Source organism: Ranitomeya variabilis, chromosome 2 (assembly GCF_051348905.1).
Source record: "Ranitomeya variabilis isolate aRanVar5 chromosome 2, aRanVar5.hap1, whole genome shotgun sequence".
NCBI classification, from domain to species: domain Eukaryota; kingdom Metazoa; phylum Chordata; class Amphibia; order Anura; family Dendrobatidae; genus Ranitomeya; species Ranitomeya variabilis.
In genome coordinates this window covers 616,506,021-616,531,002 of record NC_135233.1, presented here as the reverse complement: position 1 = coordinate 616,531,002, position 24,982 = coordinate 616,506,021, and the positions used below count along the sequence as shown (strand labels likewise).

At 47.2% G+C, this 24,982-nt stretch overlaps 1 protein-coding gene across 1 annotated transcript in view; it reads right to left on the bottom strand.

Moving 5' to 3' along the window:
* LOC143809772 (uncharacterized) overlaps positions 1-24,982 on the bottom strand; it is a 43,160-nt gene that overhangs the window by 2,907 nt on the left and 15,271 nt on the right. The window lies entirely within an intron of this gene.

Below are 24,982 nucleotides of genomic sequence, written 5' to 3'. Positions count from 1 at the left end.
GATATACCGTATCTATAATATATATATATATATACACTCACTGGCCACTTTATTAGGTACACCTGTCCAACTTCTTGTTAACACTTAATTTCTAATCAGCCAATCACATGGCGGCAACTCAGTGCATTTAGGCATGTAGACATCGTCAAGACAATCTCCTGCAGTTCAAACCGAGCATCAGTATGGGGAAGAAAGGTGATTTGAGTGCCTTTGAACGTGGCATGGTTGTTGGTGCCAGAAGGGCTGGTCTGAGTATTTCAGAAACTGCTGATCTACTGGGATTTTCACGCACAACCATCTCTAGGGTTTACAGAGAATGGTCCGAAAAAGAAAAAAAATCCAGTGAGCGGCAGTTCTGTGGGCGGAAATGCCTTGTTGATGCCAGAGGTCAGAGGAGAATGGGCAGACTGGTTCGAGCTGATAGAAAGGCAACAGTGACTCAAATCGCCACCCGTTACAACCAAGGTAGGCCTAAGAGCATCTCTGAACGCACAGTGCGTCGAACTTTGAGGCAGATGGGCTACAGCAGCAGAAGACCACACCGGGTACCACTCCTTTCAGCTAAGAACAGGAAACTGAGGCTACAATTTGTACAAGCTCATCGAAATTGGACAGTAGAAGATTGGAAAAACGTTGCTTGGTCTGATGAGTCTCGATTTCTGCTGCGACATTCGGATGGTAGGGTCAGAATTTGGCGTAAACAACATGAAAGCATGGATCCATCCTGCCTTGTATGGAGCATCTTTGGGATGTGCAGCCGACAAATCTGCGGCAACTGTGTGATGCCATCATGTCAATATGGACCAAAATCTCTGAGGAATGCTTCCAGCACCTTGTTGAATCTATGCCACGAAGAATTGAGGCAGTTCTGAAGGCAAAAGGGGTCCAACCCGTTACTAGCATGGTGTACCTAATAAAGTGGCCGGTGAGTGTATATATATATATATAATTTTTTTTTTTTTTTCCATACAGCGCTAGATAGCAGAAAAGCTGGTAATTAAATTCCCGGCTTTTGCCATCTCCTTCACAAACCCGACATGGTTTACATACAGTAAACCATCTCATATCAATTTTTTTTTGCATATTCCACACTACTAATGTTAGTAGTGTGTATGTGCAAAATTTGGGCGCTCTAGCTATTAAAGGGTTAAATCACGGAAAAAAAAATGGTGTGGGCTCCCGCGCAATTTTCTCCGCCATAGTGGGAAAGCCAGTGACTGAGGGCAGATATTAATAGCCTAGAGAGGGTCCATGGTTATGGACCCACCTGGCTAAAAACATCTTCCCCAGCCACCCCAGAAAAGGCACATCTGGAAGATGCGCCTATTCTGGCACTTAGCCTCTCTTCCCACTCCCGTGTAGTGGTGGGATATGGGGTAATGAAGGGTTAATGTCACCTTGCGATTGTAAGGTGACATTAAGCCAGGTTAATAATGGAGAGGCGTCAATAAGACACCTATCCATTGTTAACCCTTGCACATATAAAGGGTTAATAAAGACAGACACACATGATTTAAATATTTTAATTAAATAATGACACCTAGGTTTTGACCACATTTTATTGCACTGGTAATCCAAGGGTTACAAAAAAAAAAAAAATTAACATTGGTTTACAATGGAACCGGTGCAAATGCACCAGCCCCATTGTAAACATTACTGCAGATGATATATATCATCTCTGCGCAGCCTCACCGGCTGACCGGACATGAACTGATAGCATGGGAAAAATTTCCCACACTCCAGAGTTCACCTCCGGTCAGCCGGTGAGTCCGCGCAGCTGCAGTGAGTACCAAACGAGTTCCCCCTAACAGCGCAAGCTGCCTACGGGAGAACTCGGTATACAGTGAACGGGATCGCTTTACAATCCCGTTCATTGTATCGGCGGCCGCGGTTTAGAGCAGCCACATGTTATGTGGCTGCTCTAAACTCAAGATCATCGTGGGACACTCGTTTACCGTATATACTCGAGTATAAGCCGACCCGAGTATAAGCCGACCCCCCTAATTTTGCCACAAAAAAACTGGGAAAACTTATTGACTCGAGTATAAGCCTAGGGTGGAAAATGCAGCAGGTACCGGTGAATTTCAAAATTAAAAATAGATACTCCATACCGTTCATTATGGCCCCATAGATGCTCCACATAAAGCTGTGCCACATATAATGCTCTGCACCGTTCATTATGGCCCCATAGATGCTCGACATAAAGCTGTGCCACATATAATGCTCTGCACCGTTCATTATGGCCCCATAGATGCTCCACATAAAGCTGTGCCATATATAATGCTCTGCACCGTTCATTATGGCCCCATAGATGCTCCACATAAAGCTGTGCCATATATACAATGCTCTGCACCGTTGCCCCATAGATAGCTGTGCCATATATATAATGCTCTGCACCGTTGCCCCATAGCTGTGCCATATATATAATGCTCTGCACCGTTGCCCCATAGCTGTGCCATATATATAGTGCTCTGCACCGTTGCCCCATAGATAGCTGTGCCATATATATAATGCTCAGCACCGTTGCCCCATAGCTGTGCCATATATATAATGCTCTGCACCGTTGCCCCATAGCTGTGCCATATAGTGCTCTGCACCGTTGCCCCATAGCTGTGCCATATAGTCCTCTGCACCATTGCCCCATAGCTGTGCCATATAGTGCTCTGCACCGTTGCCCCATAGCTGTGCCATATAGTGCTCTGCACCATTGCCCCATAGCTGTGCCATATAGTGCTCTGCACCATTGCCCCATAGCTGTGCCATATATATAATGCTCTGCACCGTTGCCCCATAGCTGTGCCATATATATAGTGCTCTGCACCGTTGCCCCATAGATAGCTGTGCCATATATATAATGCTCAGCACCGTTGCCCCATAGCTGTGCCATATATATAATGCTCTGCACCGTTGCCCCATAGCTGTGCCATATAGTGCTCTGCACCGTTGCCCCATAGCTGTGCCATATAGTGCTCTGCACCATTGCCCCATAGCTGTGCCATATAGTGCTCTGCACCGTTGCCCCATAGCTGTGCCATATAGTGCTCTGCACCATTGCCCCATAGCTGTGCCATATAGTGCTCTGCACCATTGCCCCATAGCTGTGCCATATAGTGCTCTGCACCGTTGCCCCATAGCTGTGCCATATATATAGTGCTCTGCACCGTTGCCCCATAGCTGTGCCATATATATAGTGCTCTGCACCGTTGCCCCATAGCTGTGCCATATATATATAGTGCTCTGCACCGTTGCCCCATAGCTGTGCCATATATATAGTGCTCTGCACCGTTGCCCCATAGCTGTGCCATATATATAGTGCTCTGCACCATTGCCCCATAGCTGTGCCATATAGTGCTCTGCACCGTTGCCCCATAGATACTCCACATAAATCTGTGCCATTGCTGCTGCTGCAATAAAATAAGCCGGATTACTCACCGGTAATGCTCTTTTAATGAGTCCACGACAGCACCCCACATGAGAGAGAGGGATCCGCCCATAGGAACAGGAAACCTACAGAATAAAAGGAGGCGGTCCCCTCTCCTCCTCAGTTTAGTTTACAGAGTATAAAAAGGGAACCGCAAAAGCTTTAGTATTAATTCTTATTCAGCAAAATATCTTAAAAACTCTATACAACCATTATTTGTGAATTAAAGAAAGAGCTGTGCATAATCAGGGAGGGTTGCAAATGGGTGCTGTCGTGGACTCATTAAAAGAGCATTACCGGTGAGTAATCCGGCTTTTTACCCTTCGCCATGACAGCACCCCACATGAGAGACTTTCAGAGAGTCATTATTCGGGTGGGATTACTGTACTAAGAACAGCTCTACCAAAGGTCAAATCAGAAGATGAAGATAGATCAAGTCTATAATGGTTGTAAAAGGTAGAAGGTGTAGACCAAGTTGCGGCCTTACATATTAAATGGATCGGGACATCCGCTTGTTCCGCCCAGGAGGAAGCCATGGCTCGTGTTGAGTGCGCTTTAATACCCACTGGAGGAATCTTGCCTTTCGATGTATAGGCCAAGCAGATAGCATCTCTGATCCATCGAGATATGGTAGCTCTCGTGACCCCATGTCCTTTCTTATGGCCCTGAAAGGAGATAAACAGAGCCCTACTCTCCCTCCATGTTTGACACCTTTCTATATAAGGGTACCTTCACACTGGTCGATTCTGCTACGATTACGACGCATTTGCGTCATATTCGACATCGCAGTACGAGCTCGTAGCCAGCGGTCACACTCTACGATGTTAACGCTTTTTCTGACGTAGTTGCGATGTGAACGTCACGCGTCGCAATCGTACGCTACCCTTCACACCGCCATAGTCCTACGACTCCGAGCGTGACGTATTACCAGCATGGGCGTGCTAAAACGTCACGCCCAATCAGGAGACAGGTATGCGGAAGCCCAACCCACGTAGTCGCATTACGAGCTCGTATGACCGCCGTCACATACTACGATTTCGACCGCCACAGCGGGACATTTACGACGAAAGAAAGTTCTGCTCTTTCTTTCACATCGTACGATGCTGGGCTGCGTCGCAAATCGTAACGCCATGTCACACTTTGCAACCTCGGAACGAGGACGGATAAACGTCACAAATCGAACGCTCGTTCAGACTTTGATTGCACAGTGTGAAGGGGCCCTTAGTCAGGATGGCTCTTCTGACATCTAAGGTGTGGAACTTATGTTGTTCAGGGGTTACAGCAGAATCAAAAAAGGGAGAAATATTTCCTGTGACCTGTGGTAGATGGATGCTACCTTAGGGAGGTATGAGGGGTCTGGTTTTAGGACTATTCGATCATGGAATATCAGTAAGAATGGTGGGTCTACTGATAGGGCCTGGATGTCGCTAACACGTCTGGCTGAGGTCAGGGCTACCAAGAGGGCTACTTTATATGTGAGGACATTTAGAGGTATAGAATCTAGAGGCTCAAATGGGGAGCTGGTTAAGGCTTCTAGCACTAGATTTAAATCCCACGGAGGTAGACGGGGAATATGTACCGGGTTACTTCGTTCACAAAACTTAATGAATCTGGAGACCCATCTATCAGCGGCTATATTATATCCATATAGGGCTCCTAACGCTGATATCTGGACTCTTAAGGTGTTCACTGATAATCCTAATTCTCTACCTTTTTGTAGGAACTCTAGAATAGGTGTTATCGGAACCTGTTTAGTGAATGGTATTGTATGAAAGTCTAAGAATTTTTTCCATACCCTGCTATATATCAGGGTAGTAGATCTTTTTCTACTTAGTAGCAGGGTTTTTACTAGCTGTTCTGAAAAACCCCTTGAGCTTAGTAACTGCCGCTCAAGTTCCACGCCGTCAAGTGAAGCCCTTTCACTTGCGGGTGGAAAAACGGCCCCTGGAACAGTAGCTCCCTGTTTAATGGAAGAATCCATGGATCGCATAGACACATGCTCTGGAGGCAGGAGAACCACCGCCTCTTTGGCCAGAAGGGTGCAATGAGGATCACCCTTGCACGTTCCTTCCCTGAAAGGTGTCCCATATCTAGCCACCAGGATAGAGATTCTATGACATCTCTAGAGAGAGTTAGTTTACTCTCTAGGTGTCCTTTCCGTCCCTGGGCTGACAGTACTTCGTACTGTAATTGGCGGGTATGGAATTGAGCCCATGGTACAGCCGGGATACAATGGGAGGACAATGATCCTAATAAGGACATAGCCTTTCTTAGTGTCATGTAGGGTTTTTTTTATTGCTTCTGACACCTTTGACTGTATAGTCACTTTCTTTGAATGCGGGAGGAAGCTTTTTTGACTTACGGAGTCTAGCTGGATCCCTAGAAACATTTGAGTAGTGTCTGGATTCAGTCTGGACTTTTCGAAGTTGATAATCCAACCCAACTCCTGCAGGGATGAGATTGTGTTAGACAACCGCAATTTACATTGAGCCACAGAATTTCCTATCACTAAAAAGTCATCCAGGTAGGGTATTATTAAAGTGTCCCGTTGGCGTAGATGAGCCATTACCTCTAACATCACTTTTGTAAAAATGCGGGGGGCCATAGAAAGCCCAAATGGCATTGCTACATATTGGAAGTGACGAACCTGTCCCTCCAGGATGGCCGCTACTCTTAGATACTGCTGGTGTTCGGCATGTATAGGAAGGTGATAGTAAGCATCTTTTAGGTCTATCCCGGCCATGACACACCTAGGGAACAAAAGCTTGATAGTAAAACTAATGGATTCCATTTTGAAAGTGTGGTTACGTAAAAAGGAATTTAGTTTTTTGAGGTTTATGATGGTTCTGAATGAACCATCTGGTTTATTGATCAAGAATAAAGGGGAATAGAACCCCCTCCCTTCTTGATCTCGGGGAACCTCTATCAATACTTTTTTAGATAGAAGCGACAGGATCTCTGATTCCAGAGCTTCTTGTTGTTGTTGACCTCTCGGAGATGTTACAATAAAAGAATCCCAAGGGATCCTATCAAATTCTAATTTTAATCCGTTTCCAATAATGTCCAGAATCCAAAGACTAGATGTTATCAACTTCCATTTAGAAAAGAAATATTTCAATCTACCGCCCACTTCATAATTAACGGTACTTATTACGTTTTTGGTTATAGGATCCGGAAAACAGAGCACCTCTTTGTTTTGGATCCTTTGTCCAGTAGGTTTGTTCCTGGTGAAGGGGCGTCTCCTGAAAGCTCTCCTGTAAGAGGGAAGGTACTGGTTAGGGAAGCCTTTCTTCCGCTCTCCTGCCTTATTTAAGAGCTCGTCCAGAGTTTTCCCAAATAGGAACTCACCCTGGCAGGGGATCGCACAAAGTTTTGCTTTGGCCTGTGCGTCCCCTTTCCAATTTTTCAACCAGAGTGCTCGCCGGGCTGTGTTTACTAGGCCGGCTGACCTGGCTGTTAGGCGTAGCGAATCCACCGACGCATCGGCTAGAAATGCTACTGCATCTTTCATTAGAGGGATTTTCGACAGAATTGTATTTCTCGAAGCTCCACTTCTAATTTGTTCCTCCAGCTGCTCTGTCCATACTAGCAGTGACCTTGCAGTACAGGTGCTAGAGATGGCTGGTCTGAATGCCCCCGTATTAGCCTCCCATGACCTCTTAAGTAAGGCTTCTGCTTTTCGGTCTAACAGATCAGTTAGAGTCCCTGAGTCCTCCACAGGCAAGACCGACTGTTTAGAAGTTGAAGCCACTGCAGCATCAACTTTTGGTATCTTTTGCCAGGAATTAAGTTCTTCATCACTGAAGGGGTAGCGTCTTTTAGCAGAGGATGGTAAGAATCCTCTTGTATGTTGTTTCTCCCACTCTTTTTTAACCAGCTCCTTAATTGTGGGTATGGCGGGGAAGGACCTTCGTTTTCTTTGTCCTAACCCCGCAAACATGATGTCCTGCGCTGACTTCTTTCCCTTCTCATCTGGGCACCCCATCGTGCTCCTGACGGCTTTAATTAAACTGTCTACACTACTATTTGGTAGACAAAGCCCTCCTTCATATTCCGATGAACTTGGCTGGGACTCCTCTTCATCAGAGGATTTTTGTACTACCTCTGACTCCGAGCTTACTGGAGATCGGGACCTGCTAGGCTGACGGGTACTGGTGCTACTTGTATGCGCCAGACCCTGCATCTCTTCGCGAATTATGGCTCTAACGTCAGACGGAGTCATTACGTTTTCTTGTCGTAAAGTCAATATGATGCAGTCTGCACACAATCTCTTAGTATATGAGTCCGGGAGGGGTTGCAAACATAAGGCACATTCTCTGTGTTTGGTTTTATGTGTCCTTTTCTTAGGGTACCGTCACACATTGAAATTTTCATCGCTGCGACGGCACGATCCGTGACGTCGCAGCGATCGTATGAATATCGCTCCAGCGTCGTAGACTGCGGTCACACGTTGCAATCACGGCGCTGGAGCGATGCCGAAGTCCCCGGGTAACCAGGGTAAACATCGGGTAACTAAGCGCAGGGCCGCGCTTAGTAACCCGATGTTTACCCTGGTTACCAGCGTAAACGTAAAAAAACAAACCGTGCATACTCACCCGTTGGTGTCCTTCAGGTCCCTTGCCGTCTGCTTCCTGCTCTGAGTGCAGCCGTACAGTGAGAGCAGATCGCAGCACCGCTGTGATCTGCTCTCACTTTCCGGCCGGCACTCAGAGCAGGAAGCAGACGGCAAGGGACCTGAAGGACACCGACGGGTGAGCATGTACGGTTTGTTTTTTTACGTTTACGCTTGTAACCAGGGTAAACATCGGGTTACTAAGCGCGGCCCTGCGCTTAGTTACCCGATGTTTACCCTGGTTACAAGCGAAGACATCGCTGGATCGCTGTCACACACAACGATCCAGCGATGTCAGCGGGTGATCAAGCGACGAAAGAAAGTTCCATACGATCTGCTACGACGTACGATTCTCAGCAGGATCCCTGATCGCTGCTGCGTGTCAGACACTGCGATATCGTAACGATATCGCTAGAACGTCACGAATCGTAACGTCGTAGCGATGGAAATTTCAATGTGTGACGGTACCCTTAGTCTAGAGGAAGGGGATATAGGAGGAACATATATCAGCATATGGGAAGAGACTCTTTTAAAACTCACCCAGTGAAGCTGACAGGTACCGGTTCTGGAGGCGGATTCTTAGCTGAAAGACCTTTCTGTTTGGTGGCAGATCGCTTTTCCTGGGATCGATCTCCACTTTTGGTGCTGCTCCTGGCACTTGTCTCCTTACTGGGAGACTGCTCTGTTGCAGACAAGTGCGCTACATCGGCCGGTGAAGCCATACTTACACACACCGGCCGACGCTAGTGCTGCACTTTTAAATCTGGCGCCGAATCTCCTGCCTCCCCGGACCCAACCTGGAAGTGCTCCAGCGACTTCCGGGTTAGACGCGCCGCTCCTCCTTACCATGCGGCGGCTGCTGGATAAGAAGCCGGCCGCTGAGCGCGCGCGTCCTCATGGAGCCGGGCGGACCAGCGGCACCGAACCCGGACCATGGCGACGATCAGACGAGGGGGGAGGCTGCAAACAGTGGCTCCCCCGCCGCTGCCTCTGGTACCGCAGCCCCTGCCGTTCCCACAGAGACCGACGCAGGCGGGTGCATGGCCCAGGAATCCTCTTGAACTGCAGGTACTTCGGGTTCCCATAGAAACAGGAAACCTAAACTGAGGAGGAGAGGGGACCGCCTCCTTTTATTCTGTAGGTTTCCTGTTCTTATGGGCGGATCCCTCTCTCTCATGTGGGGTGCTGTCGTGGCGAAGGGTAAAAATAAAACACATACTCACCTCTCTTGCTTGCAGCTCCTCACGTCCCGTCCCGGCGTCTCTCCGCACTGACTGATCAGGCAGAGGGCGGCGCGCACACTATATGCGTCATCGCGCCCTCTGACCTGCACAGTCAGTGAGGAGAGACGCCGGGAAGATGGCGCGACGCCCGGCGGGTGGAACGAGGGAAGGTAAATATGTAATACTTACCTGCTCCCGGCGTCCCGCTCCTTCCCCCGGACAGCTGGTCTTCGGTGCCGCAGCCTCTTCCTCTATCAGCGGTCACCGGCACCGCTTCATTAGAGAAATGAATAGGCGGCTCCACCCCTATGGGAGGTGGAGCAGCCTATTCATTTCTCTAATGAGCGGTCCCATGTGACCGCTCAGGGGAAGAGCTGCGGCACCGAAGACAGTGTGACAGGCAGAGGGAGCGCCAGGAACGCCGGGACTAGGTGAGTATATGACAGTCCTCACCCGCCGACCCCACCACCGATCAAGACTCGAGTATAAGCCAAGAGGGGCATTTTCAGCCCAAAAATTTGGGCTGAAAATCTCGGCTTATACTCGAGTATATACGGTAATTGGATGCTGCCGAGGGTAGGTATACATTGTGGTTTGTTTTTTTAGCTTTTTTCTGATGAGGGATTCATGGAATTGGGTGTTTAGTGAGTATGGGTTTGTTTGTTCTTGTTTTATATTTATTTTAGGTGGCGATCGCCGGGGACAGGTATTTATAATTTATTTCCACAGGTAACCACTGGCCACCAATGACGAGGAATATTATGGAATGGGGAAAAAATTATTTTTATTTTTTTTCCACTGGCCACCAATGAAAATGAATTTTATTGGGGACAGAATTTATTTATTTTTACCACTGGCCACTAGGGTTGAGCGAAACGGATCGTTCATTTTCATAAGTTGCCGACTTTTGGCAAAGTCGGCGTCTCATGAAACCCGACCCGATCCCTGTGTGGGGTCGGCCATGCGGTACGCGATCTTGGCGCCAAAGTCGCGTTTCGTATGACGCGTTTAGCGCCATTTTTTCAGCCAATGAAGGAGTGTGGGCAGAGTGATGACATAGGGGTTAGGGGCGTGCACGGCTATCATCATTTTATCGCTTGTGCGCAGTAGGGATTTGCAATGTGTAACACGAGATTTTCTATGCTGGGACGGAGGGGAGAGAGAGAGAGAGAGAGAGAGACATAATACAGGAAGATGGGAATGATCTGGGAGTTTCCTCTTCCTGGATTATGGGATGTGCATGCATGGCATGATGGGATAGCCATTATGGGATAGACATTGTGTTGTCACTTCCTGTTTTACCCCATTTTTACCGCAAAAATAACGCTAGAAATCCGCAAATTTTTATATGTTTTTATATGTTTGCGGATTTCTAGCGTTTCAATGCAAGCCTATGTGTGCGGGAAATCAGCGATTCCGCAAAATTAATGAACATGTTGCTTTTTTTTCCGCGATTCTTTTTTTTCACGGAAAAAAACACAACATTTGCACAAGTTTCGCGAAATACATAGAAACGATTTGGAACCATATGTAAGCATTTTTTTCACGTTTTTATCGCGTTTTTATGGCAAAAAAAACCGCAAAAAATACTGAACGTGTGCACATAGCTTTAGGGTATGTCTCCACGGTACAGATGGGCGGCGGTATCGCCGCAGCGGCGAAGCCGCTCGGCGCTAAGCCCCGCCCCCTTTCTGGGACGCGATCATGCCGGATGTGTTAACTCTTCACATCCGGGATGATCGCTCGCTCCCATAGGGCCCTGTGATATGCCTTGCGGGGACGCTGCGTCCCCGCAAGGTATACAGACATGCTGCGATCTGAAAAGACGCGCAGCATGTCCGTAGTCGCAGGGCCGCCGCGTGCGGGTTTCCACGCATAGTGGAGACGGGATTTCATAAAATCCCCTCCACTATGCAGGAACATCTGGACGCTGCTTTTTTGACGCTGCAGCTCTGCGCAGCGTCAAAAAAGCAGCGTTTCCTGACCGTGGAAACATACCCTTAATGTTCTACCATGAAAGGTGGGGAGTTCTATCAGGAGACGTGGTAAATTATCCTTCACTGGAAATCTTCAAGCAGAGGCTGGACAGACATCTGTCTAAGATGATTTAGTGAATTTTACATTAAGAAGGGGATCGGACACGATGATCCGGAGGTCCCTTCCAACTCTAACATTCTATGAGACCACTAGAAGGACACTAAACAACAATGGTCTGCATGGTAGGATTGCAAGGATAAAGCCATTCCTCTCCAGTGGGTGGATGAGACCAAAATAAGGCTTTATGGTTTAACCCCTTCACCCAGAAGCCCGTTTTCACCTTCCTGACAAAGCCAATTTTTTTCAGTTCTGACCACTGTCACTTTATGAATTGACAACACTGGAACGCTTCAATGGTTTTCACTGATTCTGAGATTATTTCTTTTCATGACACAGTGGCAACATTTCTTTGATATAACGTATATTTATTTGTGGGGAACAAAAAAAAAAAATGCAAATTTGGTGAATTTTTAATTTATATAGCACCATTAATTCCATGGTGCTGTACATGTTGAAAACTTAGCAATTTACAAACCTTTAATTTTTATGCCCTTAAATCAGTCATGTCACACAAAATGTTAACATTTCACACATGGCAAATCTATATCAGCACAATTTTTGAAACATTTTCTTAAGTTATAAGGGTTAAAAGTTGACCAGCAATTTTAAATTTTTTACAACACAATTTACAAAACCATTTTTTAGGGATCATACATATTTGATGTGACTTTGAGGGGCCTATTTGACAGAAAATACCCAAAAGTGATACCATTCTAAAAACTGCAGCCCTCAAGGTGCTCAAAACCACATTCTAGTAGTTTATTAACCTGTCAGGTGCTTCATAGGAATTAATGGAATGTGGAAGGAAAAAATAGTGGAAACCAACCTTGAGTTACACCATTTTGGAAACTAGATCCCTGAGGCCGGTTTCACACGTCAGTGGCTCCGGTACGTGAGGTGACAGTTTCCTCACGTACTGGAGACACTGACACACGTAGACCCATAAAAATCAATGCATCTGTTCAGATGTCATTGATTTTTTGCGGACCGTGTCTCCGTGTGCCAAACACGGAGACATGTCAGTGTTCGTGGGAGCGCACGTATTACACGGACCCAATAGAGTCAATGGGTCCGCGTAAAACACGGACCTCACACGGACATTCTCCGTCTGGGGTCCGTGTGCGTGCAGGAGACAGCGCTACAGTAAGCGCTGTCCCCCCCACATGGTGCTGAAGCCGGTATTCATATCTTCCCTGTAGCAGCGTTTGCTATAGAGAAAATATGAAGAATAGTGTTAAAAATAAAGATCCATGTGTCCAATGCCCCCCCACCCCCTGTGCGCCCCCCCGCTGGTCAGAAAATACTTACCCGCTCCCTCGCTCCTTCCTGGTCTGGCCGCGGCTTACTGTATGTGGTCACGTGGGGCCGATCATTTACAATCATGAATAGTCGGCTCCGCCCCTATGGGAGGTGGAGCCACATATTCATGACTGTAAATGATCGGCCCCACGTGACCGCATGCAGGAGAAGCCGCGGCCAGACCAGGAAGGAGCGACAGCCGACGGGGGACCCGGGTAAGTATTTTCTGACCAGCGGGGGGGCGCACAGGGGGTGGGGGGGCGGCGGACACCTAAATCTTTATTTTTAACACTATTCTTCATATTTTCTCTGCAGCAAACGCTACTGCAGAGAGGATATGAATCGCAGCTTCAGCAGCTTCAGCACCATGCAGAGTGGGTACCACACGCTCCGTGTGGTACCCACTCGCCATACGGGCGGCACACGTGTGCCGCACGTATGGCCTCCGTGAGTTCCCAGGCACACGGACACGGATAACTCCGGTACCGATTTATTCCGGTACCGGAATTATCTGGACGTGTGGGACAGCCCTTAGGGAACTTATCTAGATGTTTAATGAGCACACCGCACCCCCAGGTGCTTCACCGAAGTTTATAACGTTGAGCCATGAAAATAATTTTAACCCCTTAGTGACAGAGCCAATTTGGTACTTAATGACCGAGCCAATTTTTACAATTCTGACCAGTGTCACTTTAAGAGGTTATAACTCTGGAACGCTTTATCGGATCCCGCTGATTCTGAGATTGTTTTTTCGTGACATGTTGTACTTCAAGTTAGTGGTAACATTTCTTCGATATTACTTGCAATTATTTATGAAAAAAATGGAAATATGGCGAAAATTTTTAAAATTTTGCAATTTTCAAACTTTGTATTTTTATGCCCTTAAATCAGAGAGATATGTCACAAAAAATAGTTAATAAATAACATTTCTCACATGTCTACTTTACATCAGCACAATTTTGGAAACAATTTTTTTTTTTGTTAGGGAGTTATAAGGGTTAAAAGTTGACCAGCAATTTCTCATTTTTACAACACCATGTTTTTTTTAGGGACCACATCACCTTTGAAGTGATTTTGAGGGGTCTATATGATAGAAAATAACCAAGTGTGACACCATTCTAAAAACTGCACCCCTCAAGCTGCTCAAAACCACATTCAAGAAGTTTATTAACCCTTTACGTACTTCACAGGAACTAAAACAATGTGGAAGAAAAAAATGAACATTTAACTTTTTTTTGCAAACATTTTACTTCAGAACCATTTTTTTTAATTTTCACAAGTGTAAAAACAGAAATTTAACCACAAATGTTGTTGTGCAATTTTTCCTGAGTACGCCGATACCCCATATGTGGAGGTAGACCACTGTTTGGGCGCACCGCAGAGCTTGGAAGTGAAGGAGCACCGTTTGACTTTTTCAATGCAGAATTGGCTGGAATTGAGATCGGATGCCATGTCGCGTTTGGAGAGTCCCTGATGTGCCTAAACAGTGGAAACCCCCCACAAGTGATACCATTTTGGAAACTAGACCCCTTAAGGAACTTATCTAGATGTGTGGTGAGCACTTTGAACCCCCAAGTGCTTCACAGAAGTTTATAACGTAGAGCCGTGAAAATAAAAAATCTCATTTTTTCTACAAAAATGATCTTTTTGCCCCCAAATTTTTATTTTCACAAGGGTAACAGGAGAAATTAGACCACAAAAGTTGTTGTGCAATTTCTCCTGAGTACGTCGATACCCCATATATGGGGGTAAACCACTGTTTGGGCGCACCGCAGAGCTTGGAAGAGAAGGAGTGTCGTTTTACTTTTTCAATGTAGAATTGGCTGGAATTGAGATCGGACGCCATGTCACGTTTGGAGAGCCGCTGATGTGCCTAAACAGTGGAGACCCCCCACATATGACACCATTTTGGAAACTAGACCCCTTAAGGAACTTATCTAGATGTGTGGTGAGCACTTTAAACCCCCAGGTGCTTCACAGAAGTTTATAACGTAGAGCCGTGAAAATAAAAAAATCACATTTTTTCTACAAAAATGATCTTTTTGCCTCCAAATTTTTATTTTACCAAGGGTAACAGGAGAAAATGGACCCCAGAAGTTGTTGTACAATTTGTCTTGAGTACGCTGACACCCCATATGTGGGGGTAAACCACTGTTTGGGCGCATGGCTGAGCTCGGAAGCAAAGGAGCGCCATTTGACTTTTCAATGCAAAATTGACTGGAATTGAGATCGGACGCCATGTCGCGTTTGGAGAGCCCCTGATGTGCCTAAACAGTAGAAACCCCCCAAAAGTGACCCCATTTTAGAAACTAGACCCCCCATGGAACTTATCTAGATGTGTAGTGAGAACTTTGAATGCCCAAGTGCATCACAGAAGTTTATAATGCAGAGTCGTGAAAATAAAAAATATATATTTTTTAACAATAAAGATTTTTTAGCCCCCAAGTTTTTATTTTCACAAGGGTAACAAGAGAAATTGGACCCCAAAAGTTGTTGTCCAATTTGTCCTGAGTATGCTGGTACCCCATATGTGGGGGTAAACCACTGTTTTGGCGCACGGCAGAGCTCGGAAGGGAAGGAGCGCCATTTTGGAATGCAGACTTTGATAGAATTGTCTGCGGGCGTTATGTTGCGTTTGCAGACCCCTAATGTACCTAAACAGTAGAAACCCCCAACAAGTGACCCCATTTTGGAAAATAGACCCCCCAAGGAACTTATCTAGATATGTGGTGAGAACTTTGAATGCCCAAGTGCTTCACAGAAGTTTATAATGCAGAGTAGTAAAAATAAAAAATATTTTTTTTCCCACAAAAAAGATTTTTTTAGCCTCCAAATTTTTATTTTCACAAAGGTAACAAGAGAAATTGGATGCCAATATTTGTTCTCCAATTTGTCCTGAGTATTCTGGTACCCCATATGTGGGGGTAAACCACTGTTTTGGCACACGGCAGAGCTCGGAAGAGAAGGAGCACCATTTTGGAATTCAGACTTTGATAGAATTGTCTGTGGGTGTTATGTTGCGTTTGCAGAGCCCCTGATGTACCTAAACAGTAGAAACCCCCACAAGTGACCAAATTTTGGAAACTAGACCCCCTAAGGAACTTATCTACATATGTAGTGAGAACTTTGAAAGCTCAAGTGCTTCACAGAAGTTTATAATGCAGAGTAGTGAAAATAAAAAAATATTTTTTTTTCCAACAAAAAAGATTTTTAGCCCCCAAGTTTTTATTTTCACAAGGGTAACAGGAGAAATTGGACCCCAAAAGTTGTTGTCCAATTTATCCCGAGTACGCTGATGCCCCATATGTGGGGGTAAACCACTGTTTGGGCGCACGGCAGAGCTCAGAAGGGAGGGAGTACCATTTGACTTTTTTAGCGCAAAATTGGCTGTCGTGTTTGGAGACCCCCTGATGTACCTAAACAGTGGAAACCCCCAAATTATAACTCCAACCCTAACTCCAACACACCCCTAACCCTAATCTCAACCCGATCCATAATCCTAATCACAACCCTAACGATAATCACAACCCTAACCCCAAAACAGCCCTAATCTCAACCCTAACCATAACCCTAATCAAAACCCTAAATCCAACACACCCCTAACCCTAATCCCAACCCTAACCCTAATCCCAACCCTAATCCCAAACGTAACACTAATCCCAACCCTAATCCAAACCCTAACCCTAATCCCAACTCTAAGGGTACCGTCACACAGTGCCATTTTGATCGCTACGACGGTACGATTCGTGACGTTCTAGCGATATCGTTACGATATCGCAGTGTCTGACACGCAGCAGCGATCAGGGACCCTGCTGAGAATCGTACGTCGTAGCAGATCGTATGGAACTTTCTTTCGTCGCTTGATCACCCGCTGACATCGCTGGATCGTTGTGTGTGACAGCGATCCAGCGATGTGTTCGCTTGTAACCAGGGTAAACATCGGGTAACTAAGCGCAGGGCCGCGCTTAGTAACCCGATGTTTACCGTGGTTACCAGCGTAAACGTAAAAAAAACAAACAGTACATACTTACATTCCGGTGTCTGTCCTCCGGCGTCTCAGCTTCTCTGCACTGTGAGCGCCGGCCAGCCAGAAAGCGAGCACAGCGGTGACGCGGTGACGTCACCGCTGTGCTTTCCGGCCGCTGTGCTTACACAGTGCAGAGAAGCTGAGACGCCGGAGGACACACACCGGAATGTAAGTATGTACTGTTTGTTTTTTTTACGTTTACGCTGGTAACCAGGGTAAACATCGGGTTACTAAGCGCGGCCCTGCGCTTAGTAACCCGATGTTTACCCTGGTTACCCGGGGACTTCGGCATCGCTCCAGCGCCGTGATTGCAACGTGTGACCGCAGTCTACGACGCTGGAGCGATAATCATACGATCGCTGCGACGTCACGGATCGTGCCGTCGTAGCGATCAAAATGGCACTGTGTGACGGTACCCTTACCCTAACTTTAGCCCCAACCCTAACTTTAGCCCCAACCCTAACCATAACTTTAGCCCCCGTCGTCACAAAAAAAGTTCAATGTAACCTTTTTTTTGTACGTCGCGTCCGCCATTTCCGCGCATGCGTGGCCGTAACTCTGCCCCCTCCTCCCCAGGACATAGACTGGGCAGCGGATGCGTTGAAAAACTGCATCCGCTGCCCACGTTGTGCACAATTTTCACAATGTGCGTCGGTACGTCGGGCTGACGCATTGCGACCGCCCCGTACCGACGCAAGTGTGAAAGAAGCCTAAGGCTACTTTCACACTAGCGTCGTACTCGGCCCATCGCAGTGTGTCGGGCCGACTTACCGACGCTAGCGTTGTAAGCGCCGCACAACGGGTGCAGCGGATGCTGTTTTTTCAACGCATCCGCTGCCCCATTGTGAGGTGCGGGGAGGGGGGGGCGGAGTTCCGGCCACGCATGCGCGGTCGGAAATGGCGGACACGTCGCACAAAAAAGTTACATGTATTTTTTTTTGTGTCGACGGTCCGCCAAAGCACGACGCATCCGTCGCACGACGGATGCGACATGTGGCAATCCGTCGCAATGCGTCGCTAATGCAAGCCAATGGAGAAAAAACACATCCTGCAAGCACTTTTGCAGGATGCGTTTTTTCTCCAACGACGCATTGCGACGGAAGCCAAAAAACGCTAGTGTGAAAGTAGCCTAACCCTAACCCTAACCCTAAATTTAGCCCCAACCCTAACCCTAACCCTAACTCTAACTCTAAGTCTAACTCTAACTCTAACTCTAACCCTAACCCTAACTCTAACCCTAACCCTAACTCTAACCCTAACTCTAACCCTAACCCTAATTTTAGCCCCAACTCGTCTTCTCCTGCCGGCCGGCAGATGGCAGCAGATGGCGGGCGCACTGCGCATGCGCCCGCCATGATGAAAAAGCCGGCTGGCAGGAGAAGACAGAAGAGGACCCAGGGACACCGGGTGAGTATGTTAGGGTCCCCGAATCCGCCTATTTCTCTGTCCTCTGATGTGCGATCACATCAGAGGACAGAGAAATAACTGATCGCTTTTTTTTTTTTTTTGCGGTCGCCGGTAAACTGTTAATTACCGGCGATCGCAAAGCAGGTTTGCACCGACCCCGATCATGTTCTTTGGGGTCTCGGCTACCCCCGGCAGCCGAGACCCCAAAGATCTTCCGGGTGCCGGGCGGCGGGCGTACTGCGCGTGCGCCCGCCATTTTTTCCCGGAAAAAGATGGCGGCGCCCATCGGGAGCCACGAGGAGCACCAGGGGAGGTAGGTAAGTATCGGGGGGCTATTGGGGGCCATCGGGGACCACATTTCTCTGTCCTCCGATGTGCGATCACATCAGAGGACTGAGAAATTAAACGGCAAATCGCGTTTTTTTTTTTTGTTGCGACCGCCGGTAAACGGTTAATTACCGGCGATCGCAACTCGGGGGTCGGTAAAAACCCCCCGAATCATGTTCTCTGGGGTCTCGGCTACCCTCGGCAACCGAGACCCCAGAGAAAATCCGACTCTGGGGGGCGCTATTCACTTTTTCCACAGCGCCGTTAATTAACGGCGCTGTGGTTTAAGTACCCTTAGCGGCCGCCGTTAAAAGGCTTATCGGCGGTCGTTAAGGGGTTAAACAAACAAATAAAAACAACACATTTTTCCCCACAAAAAATGTTTTTTTTTAGCCCCAAAGTTCATTTTTTCCACAAGGGTAACAGGAGAAAATAGGCCCCAAAATTTGTTGTGCAATTTCTCCTGAGTTCACCAATGTTTGTGGTCGAAAACTACTTTTGAGGCGCAGTGCAATGCTCAGAAGGGAAGGAGCATCATATTACCTTGCAGATTTTGCTGCACTGGTTTGAGTGTGCCATGTCACATTGGCAGTGCCCCTGAGATGTAAGTGCAGCAGAACCTCCCCCCATAAGTGACCCTATTTTACAAACTAGACCTCAATAAATTCATCTAGGGGTGCAGTGATCATATTGACACCACAGGTGTGTCAGAATTTTATATCATTGGATAGTGAAAAAAAAATTACATTTTTACCACCAAGATTGTATGTTTGCCCCAAATGTTACATTTTCATATTGGGAAATGGGTAAACATTGCACCAAAATTTGCCCCACAATTTTTGCCGAATGTAGAAATACCCTATATGACTGTACATAAATATATAAGGAAAAGGTCATCAGATCACCTTTGAATTGTTCACAGCAGGTGCATTTATCCACGAAGGTGCATGGAATAGCGTTCAAGCCCGCATGCAAAATTAATCCATGATAATCCAGCACATCTTTATTATAAAAAAAAACAAAAAACTTTTATTCAAATCCTCTTAAAAACATTGTTAGAGATCAAGACAAAGGGATAGCTAATCCCACATGAGAGGAAAACTTTACGCATTTCGACCCATGTGTGGGTCTTAACCCCTTAACGACCGCCGATACGCCTTTTAACGGCGGCAAATAAGGGTACTTAAACCACAGAGCCGTTAATTAATGGCGCTGTGGAAAAAGTGAATAGCGCCCCCCAGAGTCAGATTTTCTCTGGGGTCTCGGTTACCGGGGGTAGCCGAGACCCCAGAGAACATGATTCGGGGGGTTTTTACCGACCCCGAGTTGCGATTGCCGGTAATTAACCTTTTACCGGCGGTCGCAAAAAAACCAAAACGCGATTTCCCATTTAATTTCTCTGTCCTCCGATGTGATCGCACATCAGAGGACAGAGAAATAGGGTCCCCAATCGCCCCCCGATACTCACCTGTCTCCCCCGGTGCTCCTCGTGGCTCCAGATGGGCGCCGTCATCTTGTTCCGGCCAAAAAAATGGCGGGGGCATGCGCAGTGCGCCCGCCGGCCGGCACCCGGAAGATCTTTGGGGTCTCGGCTGCCGGGGGTAGCCGAGACCCCAAAGAACATGATCGGGGGTCGGTTTTTACCGACCCCTGTTTTGCGATCGCCGGTAATTAACTGTTTACCGGCGACCGCAAAAAAAAAAAAAGCGATCTGTAATTCTCTGTCCTCTGATGTGATCGCACATCAGAGGACAGAGAAATAGGGGGATTCGGGGACCCTGTTATACTTACCGGTGTCCCTGGGTCCTCCTGTGTCCTCTCCTGGCCGCCGGCTTCTTCCTCCGGTAAGAAAATGGCGGGCGCATGCGAAGTGCACCCGCCATGATCTGCCGGCCGGCAGCTAGAGGAGTTGGGGCTAAAATTAGGGTTAGGGTTGGGGCTAAAGTTAGGGCTAGGGTTGGGATTAGGGTTAGGGTTTGGATTAGGGTTGGCATTAGGGTTAGGGTTTGGATTAGGGTTGGCATTAGGGTTACGTTTGGGATTAGGGTTAAGATTAGGGATGGGATTAGGGTTAGGGGTGTATTGGGATTAGGGTTAGGTTTGAGGTTAGGGTTGAGATTAGGATTAGGGGTGTGTTGGATTTAGGGTTCTGATTAGGGTTATGGTTGTTTTGGGGTTAGGGTTGTGATTAGGATTATGGATCGGTTGGGATTAGGGTTAGGGGTGTGTTGGCGTTAGGGTTAAAGTTAGAATTGGGGGGTTTCCACTGTTTAGGTACATCAGGGGGTCTCTAAACGCCACAGCCAATTTTGCGCTCAAAAAGTCAAATGGTGCTCCCTCTCTTCTAAGCTCTGCCGTGCGCCCAAACAGTGATTTACCCCCACATATGGGGCATCAGCGTACTCAGGATAAATTGGACAACAACTTTTGGGGTCCAATTTCTCTTGTTACCCTGAAAATAAAAACTTGGGGGCTAAAAAATCTTTTTTGTGGGAAAAAATATATGTATTTTATTTTCACGACTCTGCATTATAAACTTCTGTGAAGCACTTGGGCATTCAAAGTTCTCACCACACATCTAGATAAGTTCCTTGGGGGGTCTAGTTTCCAAAACGGGGTCACTTGTGGGGGGTTTCTACTGTTTAGGTACATCAGGGGCTCTGCAAATGCAACATGACACCCGCAGACCATTCTATCAAAGTCTGCATTCCAAAACAGCGCTCCTTCCCTTCCGAGCTCTGCCATGCGCCCAAACAGTGGTTTACCCCCACATATGGGTTATCAGCCTACTCAGCATAAATTGCACAATAAATTTTGGAGTCCAATTTCTCCTGCTACCCTTGTGAAAGTAAAAATTTGGGGGTGAAAAGATCATTTTTGTGGAAAAAATATGATTTTTTTTTATTTTCATGGCTCTACATTATAAACTTCTGTGAAGCAGTTGGGAGGTTCATAGTGCTCACCACACATCTAAATAAGCTCTTTGGGGGGTCTAGTTTCCAAAATCGTGTCACTTGTCGGGGGTTTCTACTGTTTAGGTACATCAGGAGCTCTGCAAATGCAACATGACGCCCGCAGACCATCCCATCAATGTCTGCTTTCCAAGCGGCGCGCGCTCCTTCCCTTCCGAGCCCCGATGAGTGCCCAAACAGTGCCCCCCCCCACACACATATGGGGTATCAGCGTACTCAGGACAAACTGGTCAACAGATTTTGGGGTCCAATGTCTCCTGTTACCCTTGAGAAAATAAAATTGCAGGCTAAAAAATCATTTTTGAGGAAAAAAAAAGGATTTTCTATTTTCACGGCTCTACGTTATAAACTTCCGTGAAGCACCTGGGGGTTTAAAGTGCTCACCACACATCTAGATAAGTTCCTTATAGGGTCTAGTTTCCAAAATGGTGTCACTTGTGGGGGGGTTTGCACTGTTTAGGCACATCAGGGGCTCTCCAAACGCGACATGGCGTCCGATCTCAATTCCAGCCAATTCTGCATTGAAAAAGTCAAACGGCGCTCCTTCTCTTCCAAGCTCTGCGGTGCGCCCAAACAGTGGTTTACCCCCACATATGGGGTATCGGCGTATTCAGGAGAAATTGCGCAACAAAATTTATGGTTAAATTTGTTTTTACACTTGTGAAAATAAAAAAAATGGTTCTGAAGTAAAATGTTTGCAAAAAAAAAGTTAAATGTTCATTTTTTCCTTCCACATTGTTTCAGTTCCTGTGAAGCACGTAAAGGGTTAATAAACTTCTTGAATGTGGTTTTGAGCACCTTGAGGGGTGCAGGTTTTAGAATGGTGTCACACTTGGTTATTTTCTATCATATAGACCCCTCAAAATTACTTCAAATGTGATGTGCTCCCTTAAACAAATGGTGTTGTAAAAATGAGAAATTGCTGGTCAACTTTTAACCCTTATAACTCCCTAACAAAAAAAATTTTGTTTCCAAAATTGTGCTGTTGTAAGGCTACGTTCACATTTGCGGTCAGCGCCGCAGCGTCGGGCGCCGCAGCGGCGCCGCATGCGTCATGCGCCCCTATATTTAACATGGGGGCGCATGGACATGCGTTGTGCTGCGTTTAGCGCCGCATGGCCGCAAGCGTTGGACGCAAGAAACGCATCAAGTTGCATTTTTTTTGCGTCCAACTTGCGGCCAAAAACGACGCATGCGGCGCAAAACGCAGCGTTTTAGCGTGCGTTTTGCCGCGTTTTTGTTTGCGTTGTGCGCTGCGGCGCCGACGCTGCGGCGCACAACGCAAATGTGAACGTAGCCTAAAGTAGACATGTGGGAAATGTTATTTATTAACTATTTTTTTGTGACATATCTCTCTGATTTAAGGGCATAAAAATACAAATTTTGAAAATTGCAAAATTTTAAACATTTTCGCCATATTTCCATTTTTTCATAAATAATCGCAAGTAATATCGAAGAAATGTTACCACTAACATGAAGTACAATATGTCACGAAAAAACAGTCTCAGAATCAGCAGGATCTGCTAAAGCATTCCAGAGTTATAACCTCAAAGTGACAGTGGTCAGAATTGTAAAAATTGGCTCGGTCATTAAGTACCAAATTGGCTCTGTCACTAAAGGTACCTTCACACTAAACAACTTTCCAACGAGGACAACGATCCATGACGTTGCAGCGTCCTGGATAGCGATCTCGTTGTGTTTGACACGCAGCCGCGATCTGGATCCTGCTGTGCCATCGCTGGTCGGCGCTAGAAGTCTGGAACTTTATTTGGTCGCTAGATCGGCGTGTATCGTCATGTTTGACAGCAAAAGCAACGATGTCAGCAATGTTTTTACATGGAGCGTGAACGATAAGTGAGACGCCGTCACTGGATCGCTCCTGCATCGTTCTGGAGTTGCTGTGTTTGACGTCTCTACAGCGACCTAACAGCGACGCTCCAGCGATCTAGTTTAGGTCGGATCATTGTCTATATCACTGGATCGTCGCTTAGTGTAACGGTACCTTAAGGGGTTAATCAAATTATGGTTGTACAGTACTGCTTAGCCACTAGGTGAGACTTGGGAGGAATGGCATGTGATTTGCTTAGGATAGTTTGCAGACTCCAAATACAAAGCCCCCAAGTGCTAGAGAAAAGTCCAATCATAGACCAGACTGCGTCCACAGTGCCTCCCATCTGCCTCATTAAAGAGTTAAATGAGAAGCATTATGTTTGGACTTCTAATGGGCTACAGTTCCCACAAATCCAAGGGTCCTCCAAAGACAGACAGCCGGCTCTAAAGTGCTTCAGTGTGAAACCGGCTGTCAGTGACGGGGAGTGGATTAATCCGCCGCTCATTATGCACAGAGTGGTGAATGAAGCCACATTAGCTGCACCTCTATGACTGAAAGTCCAAAGTTGCCATGAGGATTAACGTTAATTTCCTCCTGGCAGCCGGGCTTTCAGATTACCTGCAGATTAACCCCATATCTGCAGGATAACAACATTATTTCACATGACATGTGTGACGCCCGGGAGACCGAGGTACCCAGCACCAGATCAATGAGGTCCGTCTCTTGAGGGGGATGTCACTAGTGGCTTGACCCGGTGCTGTGGCCTCAGGCGATGCACAGTATAAGGGGTATCATGAAGGAACAGACACTTACTTGATCAGCAGCAGGTCCTCTCAGCTGTGATGACCCCGATCCTGGATCGATGGCTATTGTCCAAATGAAAGACTGAGGCACTGAAACGTTTAACCAGTTTACTTCAACAAAGAGGGATTTGCAACCAATACTGTCACCGGAGTCTGTTTAAGAACTCTGAATTACTTTGACCCTGTCAGGATTTCCACCTCTTATTATGCGCAGTTTCTGTATGGCCCTGCTGCTGTTTGTGAACTGGCTGCCGACCCAATCTGTCTCTTCTGTACTCTGGTTCGACGGACAACCCGAGTCCTTTTTGTCGGCTTACCCCCTCTGGGAGTACCGCTGAACTCTGTGTCTGTTGCTGCGTCTTACCCTGGTGAAGCTGATATCACCTCACGTCCTTCCGGTTGCTGTATCTAATATATAATTGCCTAGAATACTACTTCCTGCAATTTGTGCCAACTTCCGTGGCTTTGTCCGGAGCTATTGTCCGGAGCTATTGTCCGGAGCTATTGTCCGGAGCTAATGTTCGGAGCTAATGTCCGGAGCTAATGTCCGGAGATAAGTGACGTCACCAGTGTCCTACACCCAGGCAGAGCACAGTGGCCCCAGGCAGAGCACAGGGGCCCTAGGCAGAACATGGGGCCCCAGGCAGAGCACAGGGCCCCAGGCAGAGCACAGGGGCCCCAGGCAGCATATGGGGCCCCAGGCAGAGCACAGGGGCCCCAGGCAGCATATGGGGCCCCAGGCAGAGCACAGTGGCCCCAGGCAGAGCACACACCAAATCGGAGGCCGAGGGGCCCCGCCAACCAAATCGGAGGCCGAGGAGCCCCGCCCACCAAATCGAAGGCCGAGCGGCCCCGCCCACCAAAGCGGAGGCCGAGGGGCCCAGCCCCGCCCACCAAAGCGGAGGCCGAGGGGCCCCGACCACCACATCGGAGGCCGAGGGTCCCCGCCCACCAAATCGGAGG